Source organism: Pinus tabuliformis, chromosome 2_1 (genome assembly GCF_031772625.1).
Source record: "Pinus tabuliformis cultivar Carrire ecotype Pingquan chromosome 2_1, CPIR1, whole genome shotgun sequence".
Lineage (NCBI taxonomy): Eukaryota > Viridiplantae > Streptophyta > Pinopsida > Pinales > Pinaceae > Pinus > Pinus tabuliformis.
Genome location: NC_142299.1, coordinates 866457411 through 866469948, shown reverse-complemented (window position 1 = coordinate 866469948; position 12538 = coordinate 866457411).

The following is a 12538-nucleotide window of genomic DNA, read 5'->3' as shown; positions in this document are numbered from 1 at the left end:
TTCTGAGGGTATAAGCTTGGATTCCACATTAGCGAGTAAGTCAACACTTGCATTTTGCAACCTAGGAATTGAAGAAATGTTAAAAGCGCTGAAATGGGAAGTAAGTATCTAGGCTAACCATTGATAATGTTTAAGGTGCCCAAAGACACAATGGATTGTGTTTATTACCTGCTTAATGATTATTTTAGAATCTCCATAGACTTGCAAATATTTGACATTAAGACCAATGGCTTTAGGCAGTCCTTGGATCAATGCTTCATATTCAATGATATTATTAGTGCACTGAAATTCAAGTTTGTAGGCTAACATGGTTTTCTCTCCTTGTGGGTTGATCAAAATGCATCTTGCGCTCGCATCGTCTTCAGATTTGGAGTCGTTCAAATAGAGAGTCCAAAACAAAGAATTATTTGAAATTTTATTTACTACATTTACACACTTGGAAGCATCTGTTTGTGAAAAATTTTCTATTTGAGATACTATGGTATTATCTGGGAAGGGAGACTTATGAGCATTAAAGGATCCCAAAAATGACTCGGCTGAGTAATTTCCAATGATGTTATTAGTGAAGGCAACAAGTTCATTGCTTCCCTCGAGGTCAGTGGCTATGTATTTCATGAAATTTTCTTGGTCTACTCTAATTTGATTTGGTTTACCATTATGTGGCAAGCACATGTGATACCAATCAGTTGCAAAGTAACCTTGCAACTTTTCAGACCAATACCTACTTAGAATCAATCCATAGAATTTTGGGATATCAGCCACTAGAATATCAATTATTTGCGAAACTTTTGGATTAGAGGAAAGCCTAATTGAAACTGATGTTATTTCTCCAAGTACCTCTACTTTTGTCCTGTCTAATTGAACTATGTGTACTACAGATTTTTGAGGTGTAATATTCAATTTGGTGCACACAACTCTTGGCATAATATTTGAAGAGGCTCCTGAATCAACAAGGCAATTATGAACATTTATGTTGAAAATTTCATAAGTAAGAAGAAATGGAGGAATATGAGAAATAGATCTATCACCAATTAGGACTAAATCTGAAGGATCTACTTTGTTTGAAGATGAGGGAGGTTTTCCCATATCATAGATGGCCTGAGTAACTACAGCAAATGGTAAAGAGATACAGGAACTACTTTTAACTCTCTTAATAGAATTTTTTGTTGTTGTTTGAGTTTAGTGAGTTTGTGTAATGAAATGTTTGCTCTAGTCTTTTTCATATCTTCCACTATGTTATATTCCACTATATTGGAGATCACCAAGGTTTTGGAAGAATTTGGGGGATCTAGTGGAATAGGGTCAGTTTTGATAGTTTTAGACTTTTTGCTTAGTGTTTTCTCCTTTACAAGGTAGCAGTATTTTGTTTTTGATTTGTTATAGACATATCTGGAGAGTTTTTACTCCTTGTGGTTACTGGCATAGCTTGTGCTTCTTCAATTGGGAGGATGAAATCCCACATTCCATTTAATTCAACTTCTTCTTCTATTTCGGCTTCCTCTTCAGCTGGTGAGTCTTCTTCCCCTTCTTGATCAAATTCAGCATTTGAAATAATATTTGGGGGTTGCGATGTAGAAGAAGGATTTATTTTAAACGAGCAAAAAGGTTTCTTGGGGGTAGAGGATTCTGTGACCTGTTTCTTGATTTCGACCATTTCATTAGACACAGTTTTTAACACTTTCTGAAAGCCTTCAAGATCGAATGGGTCCTTTGAAGCTTTATTTTTTGAATCATCCTTAAATGTTACTTTCTTTGACTTCCTCTTGTCTGTTTGTGATCTCTTTTCTAAAGCTACAATCCTTCTTTCTACAGACAGGGCTTATTTCATGTTTTCTACAAGGGTCACCTTATTGGCTCTATCTACAAAATTGCAATATTAGAAGGAAGAGATGATATGTACCATTCTATTTGTACATCTACTGCAGGTTTTGATGCAGCTGGGATTTTATTTAGCAACTTGTTAAATCTGGAGTTGAAGTCTTTGATCCTTTCATATGAATTGGCTTTTAATTATAAAGATCATTAATCAAGGATGTTATGGTCCTGTCATCACCAAATTTTGCAAGAAATACTTCTTGAAAGGTATCCCAGTCTCTTATTGAACCTGTTGGAAGGGAAAAATACCAAGATCCAGTAGATCTTTGGAAGGTATACGGGAACAGTCTAATTACAACATCTTCATGTGCAACTCCATTAAGATTCATGGTTAACATAAAGTTTTTTAGATGTTCTTCAGCAAGAAGACCATCGTCGGGATTGTACTTAGGCAACCATTTTTCTAGGTTTGCATGGAGCGCATTTGGATTTGCAACCAAAACAACACCGGGATTTGTCCAAGGTTGAGCAGGATGATTGGCCATAACTTGAGTTGGAGACTGAGAAGATGGTAAGTTCGGTCCAGAAGAAGGCATAAATGGTGAAGAAATTACTACTGGGTTAGTACTACTAGTAGCAGTTTTAATTGGAGAAGTGGATAGTTTAGAAGTTGTGGATTGAGTAGAAGTGAATGGAGAAGTGAATGTTTGAAAAGGTGATGTGATCTCGCTCGTATCCAAATCAGATCCTAGTGAGGTAACTTTCCTACATCGTGGAGGGATGGGTAACTCAAAAGTGGTTACTCCAATCCTTTCACTTTGAAATCTAGTTAATACACTAGTTTGTTGTAATAAGGAAGTAACAATTTCTTCAGAAACTTTAGGACTCTCTGGTTTCTCGGAAGAAATGGATATTTGTTCCAATTTATGTATCAAAGAATGGACTTTAGGAGACTCGTGAGTGTAATCTAGAGAAGGTGGTCATCTCACTACTTCAGGAGATGAGGGAGATGTTTGTATAACTTCATATTTCTGATCAGGAGATCTTGAACGAGATCTAGAAGGTGTAGAAGTTGTGGAGGGGTTTTGACTCTTATGAATGTTTTTCTATTGATATTTAGGTTTATATGCCATTCATAGCCAGATGGCCCTCCTTCTGGTGCCAAAATGTCGCGGCCTCAAATTTCTGTTGCCCCAACATGGGGGATAACCACCTAGTCCGGACCTTAAGACAATTCCTTCGCCATTTAAAGTGGTGGCTCTGACTGGGGGTAATGGGACCAGTTTCCCATTGTGGGTTTTAAGATGAGAGTGGGTGGTTCATGAGTGATTTAAATAGAATAATGATAATCTAAATGACCTATTCTATTATGAAAATATCTAACTAACATATTCTAATATAATCTCGCGTATTTCTGTGTGGTATGCGATCTACAAAGATATTTTCTTGACATGTGATAATAAAGATCAATCATGCATAAAACAGACATCATAACGTATAAATATAATTTCTTTGACTAAATGGTTAGTCAAATAAATTGTATAAACTATATCGCATATATGATTATTTTCGTATGAAAGTAGACAATTTTAGTTAGCCATCATACAATAGTGCAATTAACGCTTAATAGAAAGAATGTATCCCATACACAATTCATGAAAATAAAGTGTTGTCACTAATTAAATACAAACATAATCAATCATACAAGATAAAAGTACCATATGTGTGAAGTTCTACTCATTTTACTAATGACATAGATCAACTCCTTTCTTCAGATCAAATTATCTCCCAAGTATACAATAGTGCATCAACAAAGGAAAGTAGTCTGATATTTAAAAGAAACAATCATGTTCCATAATTTCACCAAAGCATTCACAAACTTACAATAGTGCATTCTTTGCAAATGTCTTTGATAAAATTATGGACCCTTCTCTAAATGCATGAGAAGGGTATAAATATTATTCTAACTAATGTGAAAAAATAGATTATACAAAAATTTGAGGAAGTTTCAAATAACCTTCCTCCTAACTAGTTAACTAAGTCTAAAAATAAACAGTGGCTTGATGAGCAGAGGCTACGATGATGATTTGTTGTAAGCTAACTTATCCTTCAAATCGCATATCTCGGCCATCGGTTTCACTTGAGGAGGTGCCCCAAAATGTATTCTAACCTGTCCTGCGAAGATCACATCGGTGAGAGGTGGCAGCGTCTGCTGAGTCAAATGAAGTGAGTAGTTAAGGGTCATGATTTGGCTGTGCGGCTTGATGAGGTATTTCCAATACGAATCCCAATCAGCCTTTTCCAGTTTTGTGATTGCTTCCCTTTGAGCTTCTGCTTTTTCCTGCAAGCTTTTATGCAAATCACCTAAATCAGCCATTTCTTTTGGATTTCCTTCTCTTAACAGGTTGGTGACAAACAGAGTGTGGTTTACCTTCTTGATTATGTTCTTTGCCACCCCAGCTGCTCTTGTCATTGGTAGCTCAGCTTGCTTGATCCTTGCATCCCAATCCATGAAAAGGATGTCCTTGTGTGTCTCCTCAATCTCAGGCAGATTGGCTTTCCTCCCATATTCTATTTCTTTCCATTCAATGAACTCTAAGATTCTGGTGTTTAGATCAGTAAACTCAGTTCTCTAGTAAATCGCTTTATCTGTTAGTTGGTCGCTATTGATCAGATAAGGAGCGATGTGTGACATCTTTTGGCAGAGTTGTTCTTGATGTTTCATCAAGAGGGAATTCAATTCCAGCGCCTCTTTAATGAACTCCTCGACAGTAGGAGTATCCTTATATCTTTCCATGGCTTTCTGAAATTCTTGGAGTTGCGTATTTTTGGCCGATATATTGGCTTCATGGCTTATTTTTAGGACCTCCATGCTCTGTTGCAATTGGGAAAGCTGGTCAGTGGCTTTCCTGTTCACATTTTCCCTCTCTGTTTCAAGCTACTTCTCGAGCTATGCAATATTCTCCTCCCTTTCTCTCAAAAAAATAGAGACTTCGGTGGCTTTGTCCATGGTGGCTATTGCATATGCTCCAAATGTGACAAGCTAGTCAAGTTCTCAGTTGGGTTGGAAGGAATGTCCCTCCAAACTATGTCCATTGGCTCATTTCCAAGTGGGAGCTCAGGTGTTTATACCCTTCTCCTTTTCCTTTGTCTTCTTACTACAGCCTTATGCAGCAAGCTGTAGAACACATCTAGAGGACGGATTTCAGTCACTTTCAATACAATCTCTGTTGTGGGTAGAGAAGGGATAATCTCAATCTACTGAGACGTTGTTACTTGTTCATCTATTGGCTTGGACTTTGTATTTTCCTAACTATGTAGAGGAGTTTGACACTCCATTGTTTCCTGGGTATCTATGGTGTTGACAGTATCTTGCAGTTTCTTATTAAACTGATCCCACTCCTGTTCCAAAATGTCACTTTTGACCTCTAAACTGGTCTCTTTAGGTGGGGTGCTCATAACCTATTTCTTGGCTAACTTCCTGCTGGATTCTGTTGTCTTATCAGTGTTTTGGGCCTTCCCTGTATCTAGTATTTTCTCAGTATTTACCTGAGATTATATGCGAGAACTAGGTCCTTCACTATTGACAGTCACACTGGGTGTAGGCTTGTCCTCGATTTTCAACAAGTGCATCTAGATTATTTCGAGCCTTCTGTTTCTAAATTCCTAAAAGTTTCCAAAATATCCATGACTCAAATTTGCACTTTCCCATTCGAACGATTGTTTGAAGGATTCAACTGATTGTAACAAGTCATCAAAATCGTTAGCCTCGTGGTTATATGTCTTGATCTTTAGCGCAGTAGTGGTGTTATATTCTATCTTGTCTGGATCAAATTTCCTTTTTGGCAAAGTATGAAGCTGGAGGCCTTCCATGCGTATTGATTCCTTTATCACATGATTAAAATTTTCCAAAGAAAAAAAATCGCACTTAACAAGAAAATATGGCCATAATAATTTCTTGATTTCTTTGAGAACTTTGGTCAGGCCTTTTCCAACGGTTTGGTGGGCGATTTCCCTTGCCAACAATTTATCAGAAATAAACAAGGGGAGGACATGTGGGTCTGGTGTGCTACCAAAAACCCTAATATAGGTGAACCATTCTTCAACAAAATATTTGTCGACAGCCAGAAGGTCTGTAGCGGCTTCTTGGGAAAACCTGGGGGCTTTCCTATTGAAAATTAATTGATGCAATGACAAAATAACAGCATGACATATTCTATATAAATGGGGTATGTAATGGGATTCCCACATTTTCTTATGACTGATATGGATAGGGTAGGGGTCCTATAAGGTCCATTTCCAACCCATGATTGGAAATTTAGTGCAAAAACATATGGCATACATAATGCAGGCACTAAAATAGAATGAAGGAAGGTTCAAGAGAGAGGAGGATCTCTTCTCTCGATATTCGGTGATGATGGTGGCTAGGTTATTAGATAGGATGGTGGCCCAATTCATAATGTGGGAATTAACACAAGAATCAATTAGAATAATCTATTCTATGGAAAACTTAGCATTATTGGGTAACCCATATAGCCTACATAACATAGTAGCTACATAGTTGTAGGGGTTTTCCAAAGAGGCTATAGCATACATATACAATTTCTCGAATTTGAATTTGTTCTCCAGCACTCTCCAGCCCTGAATCACCTTGAGGGGCTCTTGGTTCTGCTTTATGAATTTGGCCACATAAGTGTTATCATATATATCTTGAGGGTTAGGTATATGGTACATTTTCTTCAGGTCCCCTGCTCTGAATGACCCCATGAGTTCCATTCGCGAATTCCTGAATTTCCTATCTTCAATTGTGATGTTTTCCACCACCCACCTGATCATATCTGTGTATGGAAGGATTTTAGCTGTCGCTTCTATCCTTTGAAGGAAAGAACAAGAGACATCCTTGAATTGGAGTCCTGAAGGTTTTATTGAATCAGTTGTCACTTTTGTGACAGTAACCTTGGGACGCTCATCCTTGAGCCTGTTGTATATGACCTCCCAAGTTGTTTCTCCCCTGTCAGCACTGCAGACTATATCAGAGAATATAGGAGCCATTTATGTAAACTCAGACTTTGAAATTCTCTGTTTCTTCTATTTCTGCATCACCTTCCTTAATGACATGTCTTTTGTAGCTTGCCTAAAATGGATGAGATATATCAGCGCAGACGGTATCGGGCAATTAAGACTGAAAGCTCTTCTGAAATGACTTTGGATCGTGGGAGAGGTTTAGATGAGATATCCAACATTAACTTCCCATAACTTGGAAAGTCATTACCTCTCCTTGGGTAGCTAAACATTTATTACCTTGTCAAACCATTCATTATTACATTCAAATGTAATTATTTCCCATGCTTACCACTCTATTCGCACATCGCAATTTTTAAAATGATGTAATGTAGTGTTGCCTGCTTATAAGGTGAAATGTGATTGTGATCATCGCAATATCGTATTTCGCAAATTGTTAATGAAGTTCATAGTGGCAAGGCTTAATTACTTGCGATTTCTGCAAAATATCATTGCAAGTTTGTAAGTTGTTTGATTGGGATATCGCAGCGGGTGGTTTGATCACACATCGCAATTTTTTGAAGGTGTTTCATATTCATCACATGGAAAAAATGTGATTTGTGATTTTCGATGAGGATCCTATCTTTGGGTTGTTTCAAGAGTTTTTAAAGGCAATTTCTTAGAGTTAGGTTTTATTATTCTAAGACCAAAAATTTAAAAAGGGTCCCCATTTATATGTCTAACCTTAGTTATTGCGCTATATAAATGTGGCGGTTGTTTCACAGTACAACACTATCTACTTGGGAGATTGACATGGTAAGGTGGACCTTATTGTAGTGAAACTTGATGACTATAACTTGTAATTGGAGCAGGAGTTTTTTATTGATGAGAGAGCTATCCCTATACCTCATATAGCGCATATGTTCATTTTTTTTGGACCTAATCTAATCATAGTGAAGACTCAAAGTGGAGACTTGAACATAATAGTGAGGATGACCACCATCTTTGAGAGTGAACAAAAGTATTGTGGAAGTACATGTGGAGAGTTAAGTAATAGTGACGTAGATTTTCTTCTCTTATGACGTGTGGATATCATGTCCAATTTGATATATAAGGTAGAAAATTTGGAGAAGAGGACAAGAAGATTACAATAGGAAGGATAGATCAAGATGGAAATACTGGTTCAGAGATATGACTAAGGATGTGTTCCTTTGTATGTTGAGGCCAAGGAGAAGGCTAGTACATTGACATTGAGCCTAGGATATTGGCCACAAGATCATGAGCTCGAGAGACTTGTTGATGAAGCATAGGGTAGGATAGGGTCATATCCTAATTTGTTGACTTGCATGATGAAGCAGTATGGAGGGATGCTTCTAGTAGATCAAATGGGAGATGAGGGTGGAGGTCACCATGACCATCACTCCTTTTCTCATTGAGCCATGAGGAGATGGCTCATTGTTGCATTTAAATTGTGAGCTGAGATCATGGGGGTACCTAGTGTGGTGCCTCTAAAGAAGTATATTGATGTAGTGGTGATGATATGAGGTTGAGGTTATTTCATAATGAGACATGAGTTCTTATAGAGATTGGTGTGACAATCATATTAACTAATTGATTAGCTGAGTGACATGAGGGGATCTAGCACATGGAAATATGTAGGGCAATTTCTAGAAATGTAGTTAGAGATGTCATCCAAAGAGGCTACATCATGATGATGATAGCTGGTAGAGATGACTTAAGGGGTATGAGTGGACTATTTCCAGGGTGGCAATAACTTTGAGTGGCAAAGGATGTCAAGCCCAAGATTTGGGCACATATTTAACCAATGCACATGGATGGGTGGAATCTCCATCACATTATTTTTGACAAAGGTATCACAAGAAATCAAATGAAAGAAGATGTTGGGAGATGGAGTTCCAATAGAAGGTGTCAAAAAAATAACACTTGGGGTTTCCATCACATTCAATTGTGTAGCTTGGTGGCATGATGGATGTCAGTAACCGAGCACCTGACTTGGCAAAGCGATGGGGAAAATACCCAATACAAGTCCAGGGGTAGATGACATGAGTGCCCTAAGACATGCACCAAAACACCTCTAAACATGTGGCCAAATGGAGGGAGGATGTCGAACTAGGGCATGTTCGACCAAGAAGAGGGAATGATGGGGGAATGAATGGTGGGTCGATACACAAAAATGAGAAATCGAAAGACAAGTTGGCTTGGTGGCATGGTGGGTAGTGTGACAAGTGAGTTGGAATGAATGACCAACCAAATACATATTAATTGAGTATGGTGGAATGAATTGGAAAGGACATATGGGCATAATGGGTGAGGAATGTGGATGTTGGGTAGAATGACGAATCAGCATATCCCAAGGTTCCCAACACATAAAGGCAAGTTGACCTATACAAGTGTGGAGAATCATTGAATGATATAAGGTATGAACCATATAATTAGAGGAGTCACACATAACCAAACATAACCATTCTATAGAACAAACCTAACCTGAAAATAAAGAGTGTGCAAAGGGAAGGTGTGAAGGTTACAAATAAACTAAGAGAAGGTAAGCACGGTGGTCTAAGATCATGCAAACCCAAGCCAAGACTTGCGACCAATAAAGGATGGGCTGAGAAACGTGATGATGAACCATAGGGTGACAAGACAACTTGCAAGGGTATCGAGACAACCCATAGGGTGCCAAGACAACTCATGAAGGTGCTGAAGAGACCTGGGTGGGGTCCAAATGGTCGAATAATGTTGGACCTTATGTATTTTTGTTATTTTGGCTATGTACTCTTGCAATCCAAGCCATTCCCTCAATGAATTTTGGTAAAGTTGTCTTATTGATATAATTAGAAGGAAAGAGGGACATTCCTTTATAAATATGTGCATGTGCATGATGATGTTAATGGTAAATTGATATCTTTCACATATTTCTCATGCCAATATGAATGGAATTTAAATTGAAGTAGAAGTGAGAATAAGATTGCTTGCACTATATTGAAGAGTTATGATATTCTGCTAAGTAACTAATGGTATAGAGATTATATAAGTGAACTTACTATGTGGCGTAGTCAAGGTGAAGTAACTTTGTTCTACATGAGGTAGGGGCAGAACATGTCAGTGTTGCATGCTCGATGGGTTTTGGTACACCAAAACGGCGCCTTGTGATGATAAGAAGTCGAGTGGTGACAATAAAGATCCATGTGAAAGGTATGGTTTACTAAAATAAATGCTACTCCCCATGATCTTAAAATTTCCTTTACTAGTGATTTGATAGGGATATCACAACAATTTTCTTCTTTAACTTCATTAAGGACATATACATTACATGAGGTTATGTTTGCTTCTACAACCAATCTTCCTAAATATGCTTTCCTTATTTCACATCCTTTAGAATGAAATATGAGATTATATCCTTGATCACACATTGACTTATAATTTAAACCTTTTACATACAATAAATTATGAGTTTCATTCTTTTCATGATCAGGACTAATTGTGCCCCTTCCAACTATCTTTGATGATGCATTATCTCCAAAGTTAACATTGCCTCATTTTTCTTCTTTTAGAGTAAGAAATTTATTTTGATCTCCTCACATGTGTTTTGAAAATCCACTATCAATAAATCACTCTTTTACTTTTATTTGAGCATATAGAGCATGTCCATGTTCCTCATGTTTTTCTTTATTCATTTTACATACCTTTGTGTATTGTTCTCTATGCTTGATAATATATTCTTCCTTGCTTTTCTTATGAAACCTTATTGTGTTTCTTATACTATCACATGATTTGTGTCCATATTTATTACAAGTAACATTCAATATGAACTTATAGGGGATAAAATGCGTTGTATCTTCTAAAATCACCATAATTATGACTTCTAGTTTTGTTTCTCACAAAACTATTCTTCTAGGTCTTATAACATTCTTTGTTTCTATTTTTCACATATTCATTTCTTACATAAGATATATAATTTATTTCTTTATGACAAACAAATAAATAACCAAAGAAAATAATTTTATATCGAGATGTAAGAGGCCTTCTTGGTGGAGTAGCTCTTTTGAATTCACTATTGTTTATCTTTTGATAAATATCAAGTATTTGTTGCTCTTCATCTTCTTTCATAATGATGCTTTCATTGTTAAAGTAAATCTTCATAACATTAGCATAGATTTTGGGATTGTATTCATTTTTATTTTCTAATGGATTTATGCTTCATTATCCCCTAGAGGTCTTATGATTTTCCTTCTAGCCAAGACATGTTTGATGAAAGTGACCTCTAGCAACTGAGAATATCGTCTAAAATTTTGGCACCTCTTTACAAACTTCAAGCTATGATTCAATTGAGAATTTGTTTTGTCTAGTTCCTTTCTCAAGGAAATAACTTCTACTTCTATGTTTTCACAATCTTCTTCCTTTTCTTTCAACTAGTTTCTCACTACTTCTTCTATCCTCTTTGCTTCTTCTAGTTGTGTCTTAAGGATAAAAAATGTTTTTTGATCAAGATCATGATCCATTTTCTTCTCATATTTCTACAATAGGCGCTTTTTATTTGTTATCTTTCCTCTAAGTCTATCTATTTCTTTTAGGGAACTAACAATTTCTACTCCAATATTTACTTCTCCACCAATATCATCATCCTATGAAATAATTTTCTCTTCTTAATTGTCTTGATCTTCTTTATCAATATTATTTGCATCAATAGTTATGAAAAAAATATCTTTTGTCAATATTATATGCATATTAATCACTCTCTTATAAGGAGATACCATACTTTATGGAATAAAATATGTCTTCTTGGAATACTTTCCTCTTTTGTGTCCATAAGACTTGCTTCTATTTTCATGCTCTTCTTCATCATCACTATCCTCATATTTTTCATATGGACATTTAGAAGAAAAATTCCATATAACACCACAATTAAAACATTGAAATGGTATCTTGCCTTTGTATTTTCCATATTCTCTTTTTAATTTTCTAGTAAATTGTGCTTCTTTTGCATCTGATTCATTATTGGAATAATCATTGGCTTTAAGTTCTATTGTCTTCTTTGAAACTTTGAAAGATACTTCCTTTAGAGTTGACTTTCCTTTTCCTATCCTCATTTCATATGTAGTGGGAATTCCATGTAGCTCATCCATATTCATATTTTCTAGATCCTTCATTTCTTCAAATATTTGAGACCTTAGCACCAAATATTAAGGAGTGAGATCTCAACACCTTTTGTACAATCATTGATTCCTTAATTTTTTCACCAAGTTCTCTGATAGTATTGACAGTATCATCCACATAAAGGAATTAGGCTGCAATTTCTTCTTCATCATTCATATTCAAACTTTTTAACTATCTTCAATGGGTTTGAAGTTCTTCCCTCTTCACCTTGTCATCTCCTTCATATCTATTTTCAAGTGTTTCCCAAATGTTATTTTTGGATTCAAATTGCATTACATTAACAAAATTTGATTTTGATAGGGCATAAAAGATGGAATTCATCACTTTTACATTATTTACATAAGCACTCTTATGATCTTTATCAGATGGAGGAGTGGTCGCATCATTATAACCATCTACTATAGATTTCAAAATTTAAAAACCAAGAGGCATTAAACAAGTCCTCATCCTTACCATCCATAAGGAATAATTTGATTGTTAGGAACGAGATCCCCCAAGAATAGTTTTGGGGCTAAAAGCCCATGTTTGGGTCAAATTTTGTAATAAA